General features: G+C 36.9%; 1 protein-coding gene across 2 annotated transcripts in view; it reads right to left on the bottom strand.

The window, feature by feature from the left end:
• Positions 1-26,061, bottom strand: part of GLDN (gliomedin) — a 123,003-nt gene that overhangs the window by 24,130 nt on the left and 72,812 nt on the right. Inside the window, exon 2 of one of the 2 annotated variants that reach the window (XM_087744208.1) lies at positions 22,781-22,995. The exons of the other annotated variant lie outside the window; for it this stretch is intronic. The gene's annotated coding sequence lies outside the window, so the exon portion shown is untranslated. The remainder of the gene's footprint in view (positions 1-22,780; positions 22,996-26,061) is intronic. 2 annotated transcript variants of the gene reach the window in all.

Genomic DNA, 26,061 nt, shown 5'->3' with positions numbered 1-26,061 from the left:
CAGAGTGGAGGCTTGGGAATGCTGCTGGTAAATTCTGGAAACCTTACTCCTATTTCGTTATCAAAAGGACCAAATATGCTCAGTGGCAATCTAAACCAATGTGAGAAAACTGTTATCCCACATACCTATCAGTCTTTTTTTCAGGTAGGCAGAATGCCAACAAGCAGCACTTCGATTATTTCCTGGCATTTCAGAATTTGTTTCTCTAAAACCTGTCCTAACAAACACGTGCATCATAACTGACATGTTAAGCATGGCGTGCAAAGATGATGTAAATCTGCCCAAGTTATATGGGAACTAGAAAGAAATAATCAATATAAATATGCAAACTGCAGATACCACATCACATTTATGCTTTTCACAATTCCAGCTTAGTTGTACAGTTGAAATAAATTGTTAGGAGATAAAAATGTAGCTTTACCACAAGAGGCATTTTGGTATCCAAATTACACACTGTGTATAATAAAGAATATCACTTGATTATTCTGAGGCTGAAAACATATTCAGATGGTGTCACACTTAACTAATGCTCCCACCGATGTTGTACTTTGCAGAAATTGTTACTACTGAAATCTCATCTATTTAGGAAGTTGTTCCAGTGAAAAAGCACACTGGAGACTGGCATGTTGTTTTCACTTGGATAACTATTGCTGAAAGATGGACTGAGTTGCTGACGATGATGCTTTTATAAAGACAGATAACCAGACTTCCTCTGATGATGCCATTAAAAGATTATACAGATCATAATCTTTATGAATGCTATTAGAAAGAAGGTAATCTCTTTTCCTAAACTAGTTGAAGTGAAAAAAGGTCTTATAAAGCCTTCATAACCTCCCATGATATCTGATAGATTTTACTGAATCCCCTTCTTCTCAGGAAATATGATGGAGGTTTAACGTATTTGTTTTAGGATTCCAAATCTACTCTGCTCTCCAAACCTGCAAAGTAGAAGGGGAATATCATTCTTTGGACTCTCAAACTGATTAACACTTAATGCTTTTCCATAGGCTTCCTGTGCTTTCCTTTGCAACAGCTGATACTGATAACTGTTGCAAGGCTATGTTCAGCATGGATATACTCGGGAAGGCAAGCCGCCTAAGAGCCGTAATTGCCCCTTCTCCTCATCTCCGTTATCACTGCTCAAGCCATGTGACACATGAGCAGCCGAGCAGCTGCAGAGTCCTTCCATCCAAATCACAGTTGCAATTCAATATTGGCACTGAAACCAACATTGTTTCTATAGCAAAGGCTTAGCTTTAAAATGTTAAAAGGCTTCCGACCACATGCAAAAAGAAAGGCTTGATTTTGAAATTCATATTAGGTCTTAGTCTATTCATGTTCAGAAAAAATGGAATACGTAGGTTTGAAATCTCTTTGCAATAACTGTAAGCCAGCTACAATAGCAGACTTAGTGATTCAGACTACACTAAGCTCCATGATTAACCTCACCCCCCAGCATTACTTCAGGCTTGCATCAGTGACAGACACCAGAATGCAACCCACTCCATTTCTGCACGTACATTCCACACAGATTATAGCAGATTGGATACATTGGCTTGCTGCTTTTTTTTTTTTTTTCGGGGGGGGGGGGGGGGAAGTATTTTTAAGAATTAGAGAAAAATAAAATATACAGGAAATAGCATAATTCTGATCATTTTATATCAGAGGAGAAGGGTTTTTTTCTTGGAAGAAGCCTTGGATGCTCCTATAGAATACTGCAGAAAGGTTAATGCAATTAGTTTTGAATATGAACCTGGGGTGGTAGGTATTAATAGGAAGGAACTATTTTTTCATTGTTATACTTTGGCAGGGAGACTTAATCATTAATTCGGCTCCAGAAAATGGATGGGCCCTAAACAAATGTATATTATTACCAACACAGCAGCCAATTAAAAAAAAATGTCGCAGATTGAACAGTACTAGAATAAGTGAAATTAATGATAGGAATATTTAATAGATAGGGTAACATGCCTTCAAGCAATATTTTACAGACAAATAAAAATTCTGCATGGAAAGAGTTGGAATTGCTAGATAATGCTTAACAAATTACTATCTGAAAAAGCCGGAGCTATACCCCAACCCCTTTAAGCTTCCATTGTGTGCTTCAGTGGCACAAGGATATAAAGCTCCTTAAGGAATCAGCAACATATACCTTAAGAAGTGCCTCTGATTTCAGGAAATTCCTACTTAATACCGAGTTGCAAGAATAAATAAATTTATGCAGAACAAAGTATGTACCAGCTGTTATTTTGGAATACCCGGTCTTAATGATAAATCATAAATTAAGAACGAATGAAAAACCAATTTCTTACTAGGTAAGTCAAGCTAGTGTTTAAAATTCAAAATAAACCCCATAAATATCTGTAAGTAGTGCAGCACAAAGAGTACTATTCAATGGCATCAGCAGAATGTTTCATTGTCTTTGAATGATCACTCAGTAATCTTGGAGGAAGATGCCTTAGAGATGCATCATTAGGGCACTGGCAGCTAAAGACTGTTTTCCCAGAAAACCACTCAGAATTCCTCCAACACACTTAGAAAGAAAAAACAAAGCTGAATCATAGAGAAAGATTACTTAAGGAGCAAAGTCAAACAGAGCAATTCAAACACCATGGCTACAACCACCCATTCATAACTTAAACTATGGGAATAAAAGCAACTGATCAAATCACATAACAAATGATAAGCGGCCCAACAGATCTATCACGTCTTTGTAACACCACTGGAATCTGAAAACAATGACTAGAACTGGAGAAGTCCACAGGTAGCTACCCTTGAAAAACAGCCCTTGCTTTTTGCCAGGGATCCTGCAGTTCAGTAAGGAACCAAAGGAAGAAGAGGACACTCCTCAACCACCCCAAAACCCAGCCAGGAATTAAATACTGAATATTCATTATCAAACAAATTATCAAATTTAAATTATCTCTATATTGAGAGTGGCACACAAACCAACAAAGAACATTTTTGGTAAAGGTATTCCAACAACACAGGAAAAATTCGGAGTTTCTATATTCTCTAAGATCATTTACTTTTCCAGGAATCTGTCCAAGGAGAAAGCGTGGATGTCTCTGTGGCCCAAGGATACCAGACTGGAAGAAGAAAAATAGCTGGATATAAAGTAGAGCAGGATGAAGGTGGCCTCTCTGCTTCAGAAATTTCTCCTTCTCTCCACATTGTATCGGGTGTCCATTGCATCCATCCCTCGTACAGCTAGTATTGCACATAGCGCTATCTAACAAAATGCTGATTAAAGCTATCTGTATCTCATGGTAATTTTTAATCAGAAAGTATTGAATACAAACAGTATTCCAGCTTGTTTCCCCTCAACTTTGTGTCATTCATTTTATTTACCATTGTGATTCACAAGGAATTTAAAATATTTTTGCCTATTTGAGCACTTTTAACATATTAATTTGATATATCACTATACACACCACAAATATACATCATAAGACTGTCTATAAAGCCAAGAGAAAGAAATAGCCGTTTAACAAATCATACAGAAGAAATTTCAAATAACGAATTTACTACAGGTATCTACGACTTTCAGAATACGGAACACAATAATAGCTACAAAGACAGCTGCAAAAGAAATGCACCAACTGCACTGGGATAATTTATAAACGGAAAAGGTGGCAATGTGATCTCAGAACATTCACAAGAAAAAGAGGACTGCTAGCCATATTAGGTAGATTATTATAGGCACTATATATCAACTCAAGTCAAAACCGCAGAACATACTCCTTGAGGTCCTGATAGTAAAACACATTGTAATTTTAAAGATACAGAGGGATAACTGAAGGGTAGCTGAAAGACTATATTAAAGATACCAGTAAAATCATGCATTAGAATAACATTAAAACCAACTATATTAAAGCAATTTAATCTGCCATCTTCATCTTTAAAGTCTACTAATAATCTAGAATTGGATCTTCTTCAGTCAGAAGAGTTACAGTTTCCATTAGTAACCAAATAATTACCAACTACCTATTTACCCATAATCAAGATAAAAATCACATACACTGGATTAACTAAAGAGGAACCTTAAATAAACTTATCCATGACACCTCAGTGCCTCTTAGAGACAGGCATGGAAACTAAGTGACCACACAGACTTCTACCTGAGAACAAAATGAATCACATCCTCAAAATGACTGCTTTTCCTCTACTGCTAACAAAGCAAGTCCAGAAGACAGGTTTAGACATACATGTCTGAAGTTAAGGAAAATGAATCTTATCCATAGCAGTATTACCACTCAGGGAAAGTGGGATACTAAGATAGACCTCATTCAGACACTTTTCCTAAAAGATCACCTGTATTTCAAAGATTTTATAATCTCATCTCAAGCCATCACACAACAGAAATAGGAACCAAGCAAAGGAGGAAGAGATGGAGTCCTTATATATTAGAATTTTATTATTAGATTAGACTTCAAATTTAAGTAGGGTTTTTTTATATAAATTATCTAGATGCACAATTTTCAGGAAAGCTGCGCATACAACTCAATAACAGAATGTACACACATAAAGTTGTATTTTGAATATTTTGCCTTATTTAGGGAGAAAGTGTGGAAGGCACTGAGGTTTTTCCACGGGGAAGAAGGGGCACGTTCCCTCTCCTTCCCCCAAGCACTCTTGTTTCAGAGTTGTGTATGTCTTAATTTGCAGAGTAGAAAATGTGCAAGCCTGTGCAGATCTGAAAATGGCACATGGCTATGACACAACATTCAAATTGTTCTGGGAATACAGGATGGAGGGGGCACTCTGGCAGAATACTTAGTTCCTTTACAGGCATTGTAGCTACAGCCCACGTCAACAAGCAAGCAATTTGGCACATTCCATGTCTGGGAAGAACCCCCTCAGATTGCACTGTCTGAATTTATGTTCCTTGTCTCTGCATTAAAAGATCTGAAGATACCACAAAAGTATAAGAAATGCCACAAATCATGACTCAAAAAATAGTGATTTTCTAAACAAGTAGATCAAGTGAGAAAGACTTTTAAGAAAAGAGTAATTTTATCAGACATTTGAATGTGCATGACAGACTGGATGCTATAGGACTACAGTCTCAGAGGTGCTGACCACCTACACCTTTTGCAGGTGCAGAGGTCCTCTTATAAGGCAGACATTGGGAGTAATGATCAGGTCTAACAATATTCCTGATCGCAGTAAGAGGTTGAATTGGCAGGTACATTTTATATTACAGACAACAGCAAGAGAATATTTGGGCAGCTGAGCTTGGACTTTTCTGCTAACCAGCCTTTTTTACTATATGGTCTTTTAGCCTTAAGGTAACGTTTTTTTGCTATGTAACCTATACTATGCTATTCATTGTTTCCATAAAAGAGGAAACAGAGAGCTGAGTATAGTTGCCAGTCTTAGTTCAGCATCTCAACAACCAAGATGTAAAATGGATGTATTCGAAGTTTAACAAAAAATTATAAACTAAGGCTTTAATTACAGGATAAAGGCAACTGGCACAGCAACACGATTTATGTTGATTTCTACCTATGTACTACCATTATATTTTCTAATGTAGCAGCCAATTAGTAGGTCATTCAGGACAAACTTTAGTGGAGATCACTGCAAAGTTTATGATTCTCAGAAACATATCGGTAACTTGCCTTTTCTTCTTTGACAGTTGATTTCACCATGGTATACAGTTGCATAGTCTTTCCACTTTTGTTCTTACTTCTAAATCAAGATTTGGATCTTTGTGTCAACGATGAGAAATAGACCTAAAGAAAAATTCTTTTTCTCTCAGAAACACACTTTTTAATTTCCCAAGTTCTTTTTTGTTGCTTGCCTTTTATCAAGAGTTTTTTCTTGAAGAAAAAGAAATTGCATCACAAACACGAAGAGCCCTGGACATTCATCCCTTCTATTTGCTTCCTCTGTTCCCCCAGTTTTATTATTGTGTGGTTATTTTTGCACTGTCAGTTTGAAAATTTTGCATTGTTCCCGCATAAGCTAGTTTATGTACGTTTCAACAAAATCTTCTTTAGTACAAGCATACTCTCCTCCACTTTTTTTTTTCTTGTTTGTTTAAACAAAATATGTCTACAGGATGCAATACTGACTTTTTGTCTTATCAAAGCAGCATTACCAAGAATACAGAAACACCGTACTGACACCAACCCAGGGCCTTGTATTTGTATCCTGCACTTTATAAAGAAAGCTCTCTGAACTGCCTATTCAGACAGGAAATTTCTCTTTAGAACCCTGCAGTTATTTGTTGCCTATACTAAGAGAAGAGTTTAAGAGTTCATCTGTGGCCATGAAAAGGACTGTTAGGAAACCAGACCAGGTACCTGTAGCCAGGGACAACAAGAAGGAGGTTTTGCTTAATGTATTGTACACCGTCATTCATTTGCACTCTTGGTTATGATTCAACTCCACATAATGTCAATGGACAGACCATTATCTTGATTCAGAATTAACTCAGCCGCCCATAAGGCAAAAAAGCTTCCCATCTCTCTATATATTTGTGGATAAATATGATGAAAAAGTAAAATGGGAGGTTAACTTCCACCAGATATTGATTTCTGTTTTCATGTAACAGGGCTGATTGCGGGGGGGTTTTTTGCTCAGTTTCAGATTATGTCCTACTTGTCACTTCTTACACACACAGATTAAAGTAGAAAAAAAAGAAAATCACTGCATTTTCTTAAAAAAGTTTTACCCTTTCCTCCATAACAGAAATGAGCACAGAATTTAGTGCATTTAGTGTATTTCATATCTGTACGTAGATAGAGATTTTACAATTAATGTTAGGAGAGGTTTAATATCAATGCAATTAAACATGATTGTACAATTCCTTCAGGTGGGAAAGCTGGGTATCAGTACTTAAGTTACTAGGTAAAGGAAATTTAGCAGTGAGGAAGAACTGTAGCATCTCCCCAGCCAAATCAGCTACTTAAAAAACAAATGACAGTTCTAGAGTGATTCACCACAATGCATTACTGTTCCAGCAGAGATTACATGCAACCTGATTGTGGGCTAATCCTGGGATTTGGTTGGGGTTTTTTAAAATATTCTTTTATTGATACAATTTGGAGGCTGATGAGTATTTTTGAATAGCTAACTGACTATGAAAAGCTGCCTGGTTTGTCTATTCAGATACTAATTTTAAAATTAATGCTTTTATGCATGAGCGATTATCATTTATGTCTTATAGAATTAGATCAGTGTCTATTACAGGTATGTAGGGAGTCTGCTGGCAAGCAGAGATGAGGATTACTGAACATACCAATTTTTATATGAAGCAAAGCCACAATGACTGGTTTGTTTAGTCATTAAAAAAGAACATTCATAACCTAGAACTTTCTAACTGATTTTTACTGCTTAACACTCAAGCCTTTGATCAATTATTTACTTAGCTTTTATAGATCTACTGGACCTGGCGTCTCCTGAGCCTAAAAACTGTAATCTAAATCGCTAAGAACAATATGGACCAGGCGATTTCCTCTTGATTACATATACCAGCTGTTTCATCTTGAACAGCAAAGCCAGTGGTTTCTGTCACCCAGCCGCAGCAGAGAAACTTCCACTGAGATCATTTACTAAAAGGCAAAGTGAATTATCACAGGCAGAGCATCAAACTAACATGGTCATTCTGCTAGCAGCCACCAAGGTATTTCCTTCAGCGTTAGCTTAAGCATTACTGTGGAGTACTGCACTGTGCAGTGATGTTGTGAGGCTATTTACAAAAGCTTCATTTGGAACTGCTAACAATCCTGAGTGTTTCAAGTTTTAAAATTGACTGGATTCCACCAAACACTGAGTCTGCAGAGAGGATTTTGCACCGTTTCCATTATGTTGCTGTCTTAGACATAATCTTCAGCAAACATGTCTCTTCAGGGGAATAAATTTCAGTACTGCTCATTCAATTTGAGTTTAGCTTGTTACAACTAGGTTTTTAGAAAACACATTGCATTTTACTTGTGTACACACACCAGTAATTGTGAGCAATTTCGTAATGGACAAGTTAACATTTTGTGGTAGGACCAGCTGGTAAACATAATTGCAGATGATTCAGAAGTCTTACCTGTGCAGCCTATGATACATTCTGCATTTCATAGCTTAACAGAAAGGACCCAGATTAAGCATACTTACCTCATATAACTTCAAAGGCAAAAATAATTTTTACGCATCACAGCATTCGGGATATATTCTGGGTCACATGCTAGATTCCCTCAGAGCTCGTGAATTCTGAGCTCACAACCGAAAGGCAATTTTGGTTGTTTTGGTACATAATCACATGTAACTATTTTGGGTTTGGCAGCAGCTTCTTCCGCAGGAAATTACAATTATTGCACTGTGTTGTATAGCATGAAGTTGCAGTATGCCATCAAACGCTTACGTGTGAGAGGCCTAAACATACAACATATGTGTGTTTCTACAAAACTGACTTTCAGTCTTTACAAGGTGAAGGTAATGCAGAAGCTGCGAACAATATATTTCAACACAGAGGGAATTATTGTAAAGGAGCATTTTCAACCTGAAATTCTACACAGCTTTATGTTGGCTTCATTAATGTTTACGGTATTTTTTCCTCCATAGACTGCTTCAAAACATTTGCTTCTTGTATTTGCCAAAACAGCACAAATGGAAAAAACCCAGCATTTTATGAGAAACTGATCAGTCACAAAATACTTCATAACTTGGACTGATGTCCAGGCAAATTTATATAACAGTAAAAAACCACTTTCTGAAAAACCCTCTTATATAAGCATTAAGTTCTGTGCACAGAAAATGCTTTTGCATGCCTTCAAGCGGTACGATGGTTAGAAAGCAGGTGCAGAGAGGCTTCTTTGAACCCTGCCCACTTTAGAGCTTGTGCAACCAAGGCTGTCTTGACAGAGAAATTGGTACCATTAGCAAAATAACCAACAGCATTTGAAGAAGCAATTTAGAGGATTCAGAACAACTAGAAGTGGTTAGTAACATTTTCATTTGATTATTGTGTACCTTCTTTCCAAGCTAAACTTGAGTATTGTGTATTTTAATTCTACTGAGGAAATGCCTGCAGCATCTTCAGCATTGAAAATATTCTGTTCTGTAAGCACTCTTATAATAACAACTCCTCCACTGCTTGGGATTATAAGCACTAGAGGTTTGGCTATACTTTCCTTTTAGCAAAAGTTTAACCTTTTTGTTTTGAACTTTTGGTGGAAAACATCCCTATTTGTTAAAAAAATGCCTGAAACATCACACAATATATCATATATACCATTAGAAAGAATTCTATATAATACAACAGAAGTGCAGTGGACTCCTGTTCCCACTACAATGGCCAAATAACAGAAATTTGCTTGGGAAAATTAAATGGATGCTGGAGCATTTTTCTAAAAGTGACACCAATAGACAGCAAGTGTATTCAAGCTGCTGAAGTCATCCCCACAAGAAGAACATGAAAGTCCAGCAGCCTTGGTAGACCCATTGCCTCCTACCATACCTGGAACGATCCCAAGGAGTAGGAGGGTAGTGCCAGCATCTGGCCAATGCACAGTGATTATCTGGCCAAACAGCAAGAAACTTCAAGACTGCAATCCTATCTTTCCCCTTTAAAAACAGGCCAAAAAACTGGAATGACAGTGCAAAGAAAGCTGAGAGAAGCAGATACTCCCAACCTTCCCTAGTTCTCTATAGGATAAACTGATAGGAGTTAGGGAAGGGAGGAGGTTTGTTCAACAAGTCCATCAAGTAGGAATAGTTAGAGCAACAAAAACAGTGCTTAGCAATTTAAACTTTTGAAGAGGTAAGCGGCAACAGACAAGCTCCAGAAGTAAGGAAAAATCTTAACAATGGAAGAAAGAGATACCTAGCAGCACTGTGTATTATCTCTTTGGGAACTTCCCCTCAAAGACAGACAGAAGAACCTGAATCCTGCCAACAGGTTGAGAAAAATATACTTGAACTACATATTACAGAAAAGAAGGCTGCAGCCATTGCAGTGGGCCCACATATATATGCTTAGTTATATTAATGTAGCACAGATAAGCTTTTCATCATATGTTCTCACATATATGCATGCCATTTTATAAGTGAAAAACTTGACTAGAAGAAATAAAAGTTCTAATAAAAGATTTTTCAACTCTTACATTTTCCAACTCGGATGAAGAATTATTTTAAACCTCATGTTGTGCAAAAGAGGAAATTAATTTACTTTCATGAACTGCTCAAGCATTCAAGCAGTCACAATGTAAAGTAGATAAGATTAACAGTGAATCAGTATGATAAAATCCTGAGTAAATCAAGTTCTTATAAACAATAGTAAGAAATAATTGCATAGCATGCATATTACTTCAAAGAAATTAAAATGGAAAAAATGGGGGAAGTGGTTTAAAAGTTCAATAGAACATACTCTGCCTCTGTGGCTGCACATTCAGGTACAAGTTCTGTATTGCTTTTATTGCTGTCATCACATACGAGAATGCTGCACAAGACTTGCAGAGATAGTCACTCAACTGTGGCAGCACAGCTTACAAAAAAAAAAAAAAAGAGAGGAAAAAAAGTATTTAGTTGTCAAAGAAGCCTGTGGCAATCTGAAGACTGTCCTAAACTACTCTGAATAGCCTGCACATTTTCCCGTGACAAGGGAACAGACTGTCTCTCAAAGCACATTTCCTCACACCCTGAAGAGCTGCTCTCAAATTAGTCTTGTATCCATGGCCAAAGAGAGAAAATCTGAGACGGTCCTCACTAGTTCCTGCACATCAAGGACAAAGTCTTCACACACCTCTTCCTTTTTTCTTACCAGCTGCAATACCAATTCAGGAGAAGAAAAAAAAAAAAAAAAAAAGGTAAACAAGTTGAACAGCTAACAAGCTGAAATTGTAGATGCTCAGATACTTAGTACAAAGTTAGTTTTAGATAGCACACCCATGACGTGTTTCTATGATACTTCATTACAGTTGCTTCTGCCTGTAACAAGAACACACTGTCCCCATCTTCAAAATAAGTAGTACTTCTTGAGTTAACAAGTGTAGTCTAGCATAGTCTGAAGATCTGAACTTATGCAGGCAGACTAATAGGAGAAAAATATCCATATTGTTAACTCTTTCCATTTTAACTTTCATTAGGAGTTTTTTTTAATGCTGTTCTACCAACCTGATGTGGACAGAATAAGAGTGATTTTGGGGGGAGTCACCAAGAAAATACAGCTTAATTTTATTACAAGGTTTAAATCCTCTTAATAGGCAAGAACAGTGCTGAATAACAACTGTCTGATGCCTATCTTCAAAAGGCAATATCAACATAACCCTGCCATACCCCCTTTTTTTTTTCTTCAAGGATCTCAAAGCCCAATACATCCATTCAGCCCTAGGACCCTTTTGATCATTAAAAAAAATAACAATAAACTTATTAGATATATTTGGAAAAAATGGCAGATAAGTGGAATTGTTTTCTAGATAACTATGAACTAGTACAAAGGATAAGTTATTAATACAGATCACTAGCATATGCTTGATTTCCAAGAGAAGATTTTGAGGTAAAAATAGGCAGAGTAAGTCAAGCTTTAACAATCAAACTTCAAAATCCATTTTCTGGAACCTTACCTTATCATCTCTCCGTATACTTTAAAGGATACCTTGTCCTATTCCCACTGAAGTTAGTATGAAAATCCCATCATTTCGAGGGGAAACTCCATTGAACTTTACTGTCTTTTTAGTGCTCCTCTGAGTACACAGCCTTTTATATTCAATATAGGGAAAACTATAACTACAGAGCCAACAGCATTATACCCTACGTATGCCTTAGCAGAGAGACTATTTACGACATCCTTCAGTCATATTTTGCAGCAAAATGCTTTAAAAATGGTAGACAGGCACCATAGTAGTATAACTACATACAAATACATAACCTTTCCATTTTCCATCCCCTCACTCTTTCCTACAATACCATTTCTCCTCAAAAGCTTTCCATTAATTTTTTGGCCTTTTCTAAATTACAACATATGTTTAGTGTTAAGAAAAATGTATTTTGCCATTAAATGCCATAAGCATGAGGAATATAACAAAATACTATTGAAAGTTACCAATAAGTCAAGCTCTTGAAAATTAGAGGAAATGTCAAAATTGTGTCTTCATTCATCAAACAAAAGACAAAATACTCCATTAATCTGATAGTCAAACAGTACACCAATACAACTTCCATAGGCCAGACTCTGGTATGTTTATATAGACTAGCATCTTGCCCTGATCAAATACTGGGGAAACAGCCTGCCACTTCCTTATCGTTATACTGTAGCTTCAGAAAGGTTTTTATGTTTTTGGAGGCCTGACAATAGGTTTATCACCACCTCCGACAGACAACTACTACCAAGCAAAGAGCCAATTTTTCTTTACAAGTATTCCGAAAAGACTTGTCAATGAATGCCATCACTAGTCCCTTCACATAAGGGCTGTTAGACATTTAAATATTTTTCAAAATCTAGTCAAAATATTCCAAAGTACAGTCCAAAATAGTAATCAGTTCATGCAGTAGCAGTTGACATAGACAATTCTTAAGTAACAGTTAACATTCTGATATTAGTACAATGCCACAGTGAATTACATGGTTTTATCGGTAACTTAAATACCTATTCACCAGAACCACAATGGGATGTGTGCAGCTCCTCCTTTAAGCTAAGTGATACAGGTTTGGGGTGAAAATGACCCTCAGAAGAAAAGCTGAACTAGCTCACTGTCTCCTGTGCAGCTATACACATATGTATTATTCAGGGAAAGAATGGTTGTAATGAAGCACAGAGCACACAAACACCAAGTGAGACCTGTTTTAAGAAAATAAAAACACATGTACACTAAATGGCTCCTAGAGAAGCTGCGTTCAGCCGTACCACTTACAGTTTTTCCTGCACCTGCATCTGTTCCAGACAGATAAAAGAAATTACTGAAGAGATCTTTTTGGGTGTTCAAGTCCACACTGAATTTTTATAAAGCTCTTTCCATCAACAACAAAAGCAACCAAGAAAAGCCAATAAAAAACATAACCACCAAACCCCAAGTCCCCAGAGGTGATAATCTCTGAAGACTTGTACCTATCTCAAGGCAGCACAGGCAGAAAGGATTTCGAGAGGCACTTATTGACTGTTTTGTTCCTGATGGTATAATGAGCTTCTCCCAAAGCTTTTCTTTCTTTTGGTACTCTTTAAACATTTCTAAAGAATTTTCAGGAAGCAGAGATTCTGAGGAAGTATCCTGTAGCTAGTGGAAGCACATGGAAGGCCTGCGTAAGAACACTGCACTGAACACACAGATATTTTTATTTTTATGTGTAGTATATTAACAGAGTAGCAGCCACCACAGATATTTAGCTGCTAAGCACAGCAGCATTACAGTAAGCTTATGCAGAAATTTTCTCTTTGTCAGTTAAAGAGGAAGGGGTAGGAGATGGTAGTCATAATTCTCGACTAACTAGAGTCCTGGATTATGGATGACAGAAAAATGGGATCTAAAAAACCCCTCCATTTCCAGGCCACCGATATAAGGTTGAGACAGGTTGGATCGGGACCAGAGAAGCAGATATGCTGACAGAAAGATGTCAGATGAATAGGATCAGAGAAAGATTAAGGTTGAAACGGACCTCAGGAAGTCATCGAGCCCAACCTCCTGCTTAACACAGGGGCAGCTATCATCTGAGAAAGAAGTTGGTCACTCTAGGATGATTTTCCATGGAGAAGTGTTCGCTTCACAGAACCCACCACTGTATAGAGCAACTTCATCAGATCAGGAGCAAAAGGGAACAGATTCTGGATTGCCTTCTTGTTCCAATATGGTGGTCTTTCCATGCCATGGTAGATGCAGATTACCCGGGAGGCTGTAGAGAAAACTAGAAGGATTGTTTCTTGTATTATTTATTATTCATCAAGGGGAGACACATAAAGATGCATATTAGCTGGCTTTTTTGGCTGATCTGCGCTTTTTTCTAACTCGTTTAAATGCAAAATAGAAACATAAAAGGCAGAAAGCAGTTCTGGCTTAGATGTTATGGAAATAACTAAACCTCCATAGAGAGGGCAGAAACAAGTGGCTTATGGCATCCATCTAGCCCATTCTTAGTTAATCTAATTTACAAGATAGACTATTATTTTACCACAATTGGTAGATTGTATAAACCTGTCTAGCAATCACCACACACATCCATTGTGTCTAGTTGAGATAGACCAAATGACAAGTCAGTTACCCATCTATCATTATTTTCTTAATTAAATTCTATAAAAAGTTCACTTTCTGCATTCCCACCAAAAAAGCTTATTTGCCCAGAAGGCCAGATAGGAGGTGATTACAGGTGACTCACTCACAGCTAGTTTAGTAAGTCAGGCAGAGAAATTGCACCAAGAGTGTTTTCCAGTAGAATTTCTCAGTCAACATTAAACAGATGGTTTGATTTTGATCAAGTTTGACAAAACGAGGAACTGTGCTGGCTGCCCACCATATCACCTGCTCTCCTTCTCAGGAACTGATCTTGTGGGTTGAAGTGATATAATTTCCTGATCCACAGTAAACTACCACACAAACAGTCCTGGGTTCAGAGACCCTAATTCCTTTCAGCAGAGCCCCAGCTAGGGATTTTAGAGTTTACTGGGAGAAATGGAATTCCCTACATGACTATGTTTTGCATTAAAGCACATGTATTTTCTGCCATTATTACTCTGTTCACCCAGCACTAAAAAATAATTGAAAACCCCCAAATAAATAAATTTAATTTCCTAGCATCCAACATCCAGAATAACAGCTACTGTACCTTACTGAACCAGACAGACCATCATGAAACTCTAGATGTTGAACATCCACATAGAACTCTTTCTAACACCCTCTAAAGTCTGAGGGTTTTGGAAGATACCCTAGAAAGCAAGTTGTGAAGATTTGAGAAACTGAATTGCCAAATCAGCCTGGTGTCAGCCAGGTGCAAGCAATACAGATCTTCTAAAGTTAAGCATAAAAGAAAAACTGTGGGCACTATAAATGGATTTCAGCCAATCCCATGATATGAGAGTCCTTAGGTGATCTTTTTAAAATGGCATTAGCTAGAGAAGCCAAACTCTAATTTGCATTAAGGAAACTTTGCTGGGGAGGCAAAAAAGGAGATCATCTCTGCACTGGGTATAATGTTAGAATAGCCAAATAGGCCAGCTCCTTCCAAGACACTGCATAAGAAAAATTTCATGCACAAAATGTGAAATGAGTGATTTCCGATATTGTGTGCTACTAACTCCCTCAAAATACACCTGCATATGAAAAGGTATGTTATTGTAAAAGGATGAAAGGAGTAACTCTCAGAAACACTGATGGAAGAGATAAACAGGTTTCAGAGTGCAGTGGGTGTCGGCCAAATGAAGGAGCTGCTTAGAAGAAGCACTCAGGCACCTACCAAGGCAGCGCTGCAAGTCTTGACTGGAAATGGAAGACAATGGCTAAAAGCAGATTGCCTGCAAACATTCTGCTGTACTTTGCACTTTACCAGTACTTATTACTTTAACAGTGGACTGAAACAGAATCAAAACAAGCAAAAATTGCAAGCAGTTCACCCAATAAAATTTTAAGGGAATTACAAGCTTTGACATATCCAGTGTATGTTTTGTTGTACAATTTTGCTCACCAGTGAGAGAACCTGAAAGGTTTAACATTAACTATTCCCATGGCTGATACACACTTCTAAATTATAAAGTAGCACAGAAAGTATTTGAATCCAGACACTTGCAGTAGTCTCAGCTCTCTTAGTACTTGGCAACTGACTTGTTTAGGATAACAGGAAAATAGTACACATGGGAAGTTAAGAGAAAATGTAGGAGTAAAACGCCTGGTGAAATTACTACAATGTCTTTCTTGAAGTTCCTAGAAAGGACAGGGAGCCATTATTGCAAACATAGGGATAGCTAAGACTGTCACTTTAAATTCCCTTACCCTTAAAAAGTGGAGGGAATGCGGGGAGAGGAAAGTATATATATTTGCTCAATGCTTACACTCTCCACTTGGCTTCTAGTTTTGGCCAATATCTGAGATGGAGTACCAAGCTAGATGGATCTTTAGCGTGACCTTGTGCTGACAGTCTATGTTCATACAGATGTCTTTGTTTCCTTTTATCCTAAGACAATATAGAGTATATTAGGGACTGACTTACCAGTGGTTATCCATCCTTGGGGTAAGGCGAGCATTTATCTCATACCCTAATGACTGCAGTGAAACCATCAGGACATAAAAAGAATTCAGATTTGAGCCTGATCCCATCCTACTAGTTTTCACAATACTGACTCTTATATTAGTGATTTAATTTCCACTGATTTAATTGAAGTTATTTTCTTTCTACATAGTTACTAGATCAGATCCAAGCCCTTATTACTAAAGCAGAACTCTAATCCATTTTATCAGGAGCCACAGGGTCCCTACAGGGTTGCATACCCGTCTGCTCAACTATGAAGAACATTTTGCATCCTTTTTCCTCAAAAGTCTATTGTAAAATATTTAGGGGAAAAAAATGCCTTATTTTTAATGGTATAAAAAAGAACTTTGTTAATTCAGTGGATGCCTACTCAGGCTCTGAAGAATTTGTAGTATTCAACTATAGATCTTTGTAGTGAACAACAAGTCCAATCATTCTGGTTGCATTATACAAAGTTCCAGGAATTCTTTGGCATGAAAGAACTTAAATACGTTTTCTCTGGTATATGGAAATAATATTTGATTTAAAGATATATCCCACAGAAGTCAGTCTTGACAAAACCTAGTTTAAACATAAACAAGTATTTTCACGTTATTTAACCCCTTTTGAGACTTCTTCATGACCGATTCAACTGGTTTCTTGCCCCTGATTTATGATTCACGCACAAATTCTTTAGATCAGTAAGTAGATACATAGCACTGACAGAAGAAGGAGCCCCAACAAAAACTTTACCAGATTTTTTATTTTTAGAAATCAGTAATTTGATTAAATAAATTATCATGGAGCAAGGAATCAAAACATGTTTGTGTGGTAAACTGGCCAAATCATTCTTGGACTCCCCTAAACCTCAAGCAACATAGGCTGACAAAGAAATAAATTGTATTGGTTTAGCATTCCTTATATTAGCTTCTTATTTTACCAAACTCCTCATTCTGAGGCTTTTAGAAATAAGTAGTTTATTCTTACCATTTGCATGTATAATAAAGAATATCTGAGGGTATAGGTGCTTCCAAATTAAGTTAATATTTGTTTTAATTGCAATTCAGCAATAATGAAAGTAATGCCTCCCAGATCTCTTTTTTCCAATAGCCATGTTACTCTCTGGTGCTACAGCCTGACCCAACACCTATAAAACAATATACCGTCTCCAAAGTCAGTGAGTGACAGCTGCAACCGCACAAGGGTTTGAGGTATCATAACTTCCCTTTATATCCTAGACAGAACACAAAAGCAATGACGTGTTTGCAGTGGCAACAAATGCTGACTTTGACTTTTGATAAAAATGCGGGGAACCCAAAGAAAAACACGAGAAAACTAGCAAGCAAAGTTCAACCCAAGCTGTTATTCTCAGCAGCTGAAACCAAAGCAACACTAAATGCAGTGAACCAGTTTCAAATCATGGGAAAGAGCTGGAAACTTTCTATGGTAACTTTCTTATACTGCTACATAAAGCTTTCTTAATTTGGTATCCATGGAACAATTATCCATCTACTTCAGAACTGATCATTCATAGCAGTTTGTCCACATTAACAATCTATAAGAAATATACCATGAAATGGACCAAAACCAGCTTCAAAATCTAGCTCCTCCAGAATGTAAATATCCCTAGTCTGCAAGCAGTACAAACATACAGCTGGCTTGTTAAAACAAAAAATATTAACGCGTGACTTCCCCCACAGATTTTTAGGTCGGCTTAAAAATTAAAACCAGCTATAATCTCTTTTTGAAATAAAATAATGTTAACTTTCAGAACATCAGATACTATGCAACAGGTTTTAACCATTACTGTGACCAGCTCTAAATACAGGACAATAGAATTGGTCACTAAAGTTCTACCCATTTCTGCTTGTTCTGTAAACGAGTCTCTGCATAATAAATAGATATGGAAGAGTGTGTGCACATGGAAAAAGAACAAGAGTTCAGTTCTCAGATTGAAATTATGTTGGCTTCTGGTTGTGTAAGCTGTGTATCTTCAATGAGGTTGCAGTAATGCCGGAAGCATTTCCGCATGAATTCAGTCCTTATTCTCCCCAAACTGTCTGCATTATTTATTTATTTACTTACTTATTTTAAGAAAGGCTTCTCAAAAGAGATTTCACATTCAATAAAATTCTAGGCCTCTTCCATCCTTCCCCAAGTTAAAAATATTCCATCACTAGAACTATTGTACGTAACTCTTAAATACCTTTTGTTCCAAGTGAGATCATAGTCCTTTAGATATAAGGCCCTTTTAGCCATTAGATGGGTTTTCTTATTAAAAGTGCTCTAATTTGTTATATTTATTCCTTTTAAATGCTAATGCTAAAGCCTTGAGTGAATTCAGAAAAAGAAGAATGAAAACATTTTACGGGAATCTTTTACATTTGTGGCCTGAGAGTGAAAGACAAGGATGCATAGTGTCTTACTGCCAGAGGACATAGCACGGCCTTGCTGAAAACAGACTTGACTGACTGGATTTTCTAAACTTGAGAGTGGTAAGCAAAAAAAGATGATTTTGACCTATTTTACAAAACAGTCTATTTGGACTCATACGGGTAAATTTATAGAAGTGACAGGGGAGTCAGCTAAGGATTTCCCACAGCAGAAACTGAGAAAATTCAGACTTCTGTTGGTGTTTCAAAACAGTAACAGGCACAAGTACCTTATTCAGACTTCTGTGTCAGTCTCATCTTTTAGTAACATCATCACCTTTTCCTGTAGATCTTTGGTCATTATTTTAACGTTTCCTGTAATTGCTTAATGCAGTTCTTGAAAACATTTTGATTTTCCTAAGTTAAGTTTGTTCAAGTTGCCCAACGCTACAGCAAAAAAGAGAAGCATCACAAAGCAGAGAAACCAGCCTTTAGTTTGCATAGTAATTCTGAAGAGTTATCAAACCAAGGAGGAATATAAAGGAAACACTATATACAAAAAATATATAGGATAGTCAGTAAGACCTTTCCAATGTCAGTGCAGGATTGTCTTTTACAAAAGGTTATTGACAACTCTGTGCACCCCAATTTTAGAGTAAAACTTTTGGACTTTTCTTCCTTTGTGTTGGAAATTAAAAATACATTTAGATATGCTAGGCGAAGATTTAATATAATTTCTGGTAGTCGCACCTCCAGTTAAATGACAAATCTCTTCCCTTGATATTCAGAGCCATCAAAAATAATTAGAAACTTCGTTTACTTTTCTGTTTCAGTCTCCAGTTACAATTCTAATCAGCATTAGGCATGTGTATCTTTATGATTGGCTCTTTTGCAGCAGATACATTGAGCTGCAGAGGTAAAATTACAAAATTTTCTTTTCAATAGCAATGGCCCCTGATCTATTACAAAAAACAAACTTCCATCTCTAAGCAACTGATCTCTTAGCAACAAGAAGCACCTGCATAAAAGATGCCACAGAGAGTGATCACCAGAAAACCTATTCAAGTCTTTAAAGGGAGCAGATCAGTAACAAAGATAGCACTCTTCACCGGTAAAAATCAAGAAGTAACAAGAGGACACAGGTAAATTTTTAATTCATATTCTAGCATTTTTCTTCAAACAGTGTGAGTAGGACATTACAGAAATGGTTTTTATTTTGTTTTTGAGTGGGAAGCATGCCTTCTGGAGCTGCTTTGATCTGACTTACTGTAATTAACTTTGTGTAAATTATATGTTGTCACTATCTAAATAGAGATTTTTTTTAGTAGAAAATCTGCAGGTCTCAAACCAATTTCTTGGTATTAAAATAACAATAACGTGTTATATATTTTGTGAGTATTCTACAAAGTTTCTTTTTTAAAAAAATAGCACAACATTCTTGCAGAACAGTCATCCTTAGAAAGTGTTCACTTCAGTCAACCTTTCAAACTGTTTATATTACGTCAAGAAATACTAAAACTTTTTAGGTTTCATAGATACAGGCTCCGTTGATTAAAAAAAAAAACCAACAACAAACTGTTCAGTGTTTCTGTGGTCTCTGATTTCATTCTATCTACTCTAAAGTGGATTTTGTTCCATTCACTACATTTCATGCAAAGATGTGTACCATGACAAAGTTAAGGTAGAATACATAGCATGGAATGGACACTGCCAACTGTTGATGATGTATAGCAATGTAGAATTAGTTGGAAAGTGAGTGAATTTGGGCAAACATTTCCAAGCATCATTGTCACAGCAGGGGAAAAAATGGATTATGAGTGAGGTTAGAAAAGGGTCATCAGGTAGAACGAGTCTGGAACTGACCCAGAGAATTTGTTTATTCTGTCATAGCTTGGTCTCTCTCAGTTGGTGCTTGCTGTGGAAAAGTGCTATTTTTCATTACGCTACTACTTCTTACCTAATAATTATTTCTGATTAATAAAGTCATTTGCAGGAAAAACGGTTTGAGAATAGTCATGGATTCTTCCTTAGTCTTGTTTTTTCAAATACCCAGATAAATTTTCTTCAGGATTAATTTACATACTTTGACAGAATACTTGGTATTTATAGCCAGAAAAAGAAGTCAAAAATTTAATTTACAGAGTGGTTCCTTCTATGTCAACTAATTTTTTGCTTAAGTTGGTCAAAAGTATTTGCTAGCAATAAAAGTACTGCAGCAGAGACATAATTATGGCAGAGAGCACTGCCTTCTATCTGCCGAATTAGAAACAAAACCACCCACCTAGTAGTAACAGCAAACTGATAGTAGCTACATACAAAAAAACCCTCCTCATATAGGTCTGCTCTGCCAGAGTCACAACAAGGAAGTCTGATAAAAAGCATGTTAGCAAGAAATTTCAGTTGTCTATCCACAACTCATTTTCTGGTTACTTCCGAGTTAATTAGAGCTTATGCTGTTCTAAGGAAACTTTGAGGTAGACAGGCAGTGAAATATATTCTTACCAATACAGCAGAAGTTTGCATATCTCCATAGCTGTTTCTGATGGCTTACAAGCACTGACATACCTATTCTGCTTCAGGAGACGTATGTTTCAGATGAAACCCTTTTACCATCTCATGTGGATAGTACTTTTCATGGACATTATGTTGGTTCCTAAGCAACAATGAGACCTTTTGTGAAAGGTACTAAAACTGGCAAGTTATTTTTCCAAATCATACATCAGACTGCAATTAAAACCTCAGAAGAGGACATAGTCCAAATTCTAATTTCAGATCATTATTCTTCTGAAAGAAAAATCACCATATAATTACAGATTGTTCAGAAAGCATAAACCCTTATTGTACAGTCATTTGGGAAGCACATAGCGTACCTTGCCTCACATATCCATGTTGCATAAATAGCTACAAAAAGTATGGGCACTGGCCAGAGAGATGACTACCAAATATTTAGTTACACAGAGCAGCTTGTCACTCCAAGTCTTGCTCACTACAGGCAATTATAGTTTTATGTCTGGCTAGTTATTTTGAAGGCTTAACACTCTAGTGGAAAGTGATTTTTCAGGATGTGAATATTCATCCTCTGAAGATCAATTTAGACACCTGAAGTAACTAGCAATTTCTAGAAGGATACATTTGAATCAAGACTTTCAGAATATCAGAACTTTCACTGGCTAGTTCCAAAGACAACATCCAAACCAACCTGACAGTATACTATAAATACTTTCTTTTGGAAGCTTACTAAGCTCCATGATCAATAGCAACATAAAAAGCTCATTTACCCATTTCAGCAATAATTTATCATCTTGGTCAATACTTGGTTATATGTCAGCGACATTAGATCTTTGGCATTAAGGATCACTAAAAGGATCCAGTAACTTCTTTGGAATGTTTAAAGGCAGGCTTACAGCTTCATTGTACCAGAAAAATCATTTACATAAATCACAAGGAGAAGAGCAGCCTGTAGGATACCTATTTGACTATCACCTTGCAGAAATTACAGCTCCAAGCTTGTTACAGTGGCTTCAAATGGGTCCTCCATGATACCTAAATGTGTGTAAATGACTCCCTGTTCGATACGTGACAACTTCTGATTTAACCCAAAGGAAATCTCAGTAGATGATCTGGAATGACAGGCACAAAGATGGTAAGTTCACAAAATGAAGGACGCAACCACCATGTAAAGGCACAGAAGAGAGGCACTGCCTTTACTACAGATATCCAAACAAATAATAATATTCAAATAGAGTCCCACATTAATAGAAGATATTTTTAACACATTTGTTTCCCTGTCAATGGGTTCAATCTGCATTGGCCAGTTAAGTCCCAGACACATGCTAGTACTAGCTGCTGCTCAGAAAACTAATTGACCAAACAGACTCCAAACAACAGGAATGTCAGCATTTACAACAGTACTGCAACTCAAACCTTCTCTGCACTTTGCAAACTTACGGTACACTTCGAGTAGGAGTAGTGACAAGAAATCGAGTTCTGTGGCCACCAAGGCAGATAAGAAAAGCCAAGTATTGTTTACAGTTGTGTATGAGTCACTGGTGGCCACCACTAACATATAACGAATATGCAGTAGCATTTTAGAAGTGATACTGAAGGCAGCTGACAGAACTTAAAAGCTCAGAGAAACATGCTCTAGGGATAGATCCTATTCAGCTGTGAAACAAGGTAACACTGTCATAAGAAGGCTCACTAGAATTAGGACAACCACAATTCCAAATAATAACAGAGCCATTAAATGTAAAAATCTTTCTTACCTGACAGTACAGACATATTATTTCAACACCACAAAACCATGGATGTGTTCTGCACTTCTGTCTCACTTGCCCTCTGACACAATGCTAGGTTCCCACCTCCTCCTTTATTTGGCAAGAGCCCCTTTAGATTGCCAGGGGGATCATTATTAAATTCCCACTTCCAAGCTTCTGCTGAAAGCTGTCACCTCTTCCTTCCCTCTTCCTCCTCCTCTAACCTAAACAACAGATAAATTTATAAGTTCCATTTAGATTACGTTTCACAGTAAGCAAGTGGTAGAGGATTATTCTACAAGGCTGTAATAATGATTCAACATTGCTAGAATACATTTCCATAATAATTAGATGTGGTATACCTCTACGACTACATAAATTCTAGCCCCCTGACTCAAACTCTAGAAATGACTGAAAAAGGTAACTATATGCAGTATATTCATTCCCTAATGTTCACATTTTACCATAATTATCTTTCTTTTGAGTTGCAGAGGATTGAATTAAAAGTAGAAAACAGACCTAAACAAGCCAGAGTGCTTTCAAAAGCAGAGTAATATAAACACTTAACTTTAAATTTAAAGACTGCTCTGTACATTGTAATTGCAAATGAAACCATCTATAATAAAACAGATGTCATCTGGAGCAAAGGATCAGATCACTAAAGCACAGATTCAGAGTAAGTGAAAAATGATTAAGAAAAAAAATATTACAATCAACAACAAAGAATGTCACAACAAGAGTAACACGATATCAGATGACCAATAAATTCTGACGGAAATCTCTCAGTGACTTCCCCATTGCATCCTGAGAGAATTACAGCATTAGAAGAGACCACAGAATATCAGGGAGCAATTTCCAGGGTGACACTAAATAAACATGCAATCTGATGCTTACAGAATAATTCTACAGCTCAATTTACAAGGAATGGTAAGCACTCTCAAGTTTAAAGAAGTCTTTTGTTGTGTTCTCAACTTTAAATGCCACAGACTTTCAAGGGAACAAGACAATCCCTGTATCAAGGCTTATGTGACATGTGCTGTATTCCTGGTGATAATTATCCACTTCAACTTAATTAATTCTTTAAAAGGAATGTAACCATGTAACAAAAACGTAGATTCTTTTTAGTGGTTCTTACAATAGGTTCCACACAAATGCAACTAGTTCTACAGTAGTTCCACATATGACTTCTTATTCAACAGCTGAGAAAAGAGTTTCAGGCTTTGCAAGAAAATCCACAATTTGAAGGCAATGTTAAAATAGCTGTATGGAACTCCTTCAGCACAAGCTCTATTAAAGAGATCTGACATTCAGTTAAGAGTCAGAGACAGTTCTCATCCTATGTTAAGTGCTACAATCCCAATACAGCAAGATAGGTATGTGCCTAAAACTAATTAAAAACAACTATTTTATTTGTCAAAAGGTACTGTGTTCCTTTTAGGCTATACCAACATTGGCAAACACTGTGGTACAACAGGAGCAGATCTGTTAAAGAAAACAGTTGGTGATAATCCACTCCCTACACTATACACGTTTCATGGGAGTTCACTTCTATATAGATCTAAACTGTGTTTTTAATTTGAATCCCCATTAAAAGCTGGTGTGCATGAGACACAGCTTTGGAGTACATCACCTGATTTATTTTCATCCAAAAAGATCCCAGTTTGCATGCTCTGAGATTGCTCTGTGATACGTACTGAAGCACAGGAATGGGAACAATCTGAAGGTTTGCTATCAAAGCATACCCCTGATACAAACTACACCACCATGCAGACACCATGAGCCACTCTTCTCCTGGACTATTGCACGTTCAGGCAGCATCCACAGAACAAATACAAGAAAACCACTACTTACCTAACTAGACATTAGCCTTCTAGTTGCGAGATGCACAACAAAAGCTATCACATGCTTAGATGTAGAAGGCTGAACCTTTACAGTCTGCATGAAACCATCAATCTTAATTGAGTGAAAACAGGCAATATGTAGCATCAGCTCCTAGAAAGAGAGGAAGGCTACAACATTTTAACTGGAAAAATAAAGACTTACTGGGCTTATATAAGCCAATAGATTTATTTTTGTGTGAAATAAGTCTATTTAAAATTTTATTTTTCCAAACTGTTCAGTTAAACCTAGGTCAGTTGCTTCAGATGCTGCTAATGTTGGTCACTAACATCTGGGGATTCATAAGAAGTAGCAGATTTTTTTCCCCATGTCCCTCCTGACAGATAAACCACTACATAGGAAAGAATTCCAGCACTCAAGAATGGTTCTTCAAGAGTTTTCAGGCAGTTTTATGAGCTCTTTCTCAAAATTATCAGAAATTTTCAGCTCCAGTTCTATAATACAATACATAATTTGCTCTTTTACTGGCACAGCCATTAAGTACAAAGTTCTAACTGGAAGAAAAGGGGTCAACACGGTTGTCCTTTAGATATATGGATTTTTTTCTTTACTGTGGACCCTGTCATCATTCATCATATCACCTTTTGCAAGAAAACGTTTAACAGAACCTAGAATTTTCCCACTGTGCTTTATAGTTAAGACTTAAAGATCAGTAATCTAAAGGGCCCTCTGCTGGCAGATGTTTTCCCAGCTGTTAAGATCCACAGTTATTGTCAGGTCAGGAAGCCTGTGCACATCCATCTACTTTGTCACAAAAGCACTTCTTTCTTATAAGTCTCTTTCCTCCCACTATTTGATTTTAAAAGCTTTTTTGACACCCATCCCCGTCGTCGTCCCCCGCCATATAAGTAACAATCAGAACCACCAAATCCATCTGATCAGACACATACCTCAACCAGCTGCAAGGAAAGGAAAATTACCTATAGAAGATTTCAAAGCCAAAATGAGCAAGAATAGTGAAAGCTTTTTTCGTGCACAATGGGCACTCTAGCATTGTTCCATTTCTAAACTTCTTCAGTCTATTCAGTGAGTACTTACTATCAAAATCTACTTGGCTGAGTTTTTATTAGGAGCGATTTACCTCACAGACAGTTCTTTAAAAAATACAATAGGTACAAGCAGGATGAGCAGTTCAGCTGAAATATTTTTAAAGTGAATTTTTCATGGTCCAGTTGGCTTCTGCAATAAAAAAAAAAGCATGAGAAACGCAAACCCTGAAAGTCTGCTTGGATCGTACTTATTGAAATGAGGCAAAGAACTTCTCAATACAAGAAATGTCAATTGTTTGTTTTAAGAGCTTGAGGAGCCACTGTGACTAAAAAATAAGACTGCTTCAGATCAGTTCAAGAATATAAAAAGGATTCAAATTTAATACAGTGCCTTTAATACCT

This window comes from Nipponia nippon, unplaced genomic scaffold (assembly GCF_047370975.1).
Source record: "Nipponia nippon isolate SJK-2023a ecotype South Korea unplaced genomic scaffold, ASM4737097v1 scaffold_9, whole genome shotgun sequence".
NCBI classification, from domain to species: Eukaryota; Metazoa; Chordata; class Aves; order Pelecaniformes; family Threskiornithidae; genus Nipponia; species Nipponia nippon.
The sequence above is the reverse complement of the archived record's forward strand: the minus strand, read 5'-3'. Positions and strand labels throughout refer to the sequence as shown.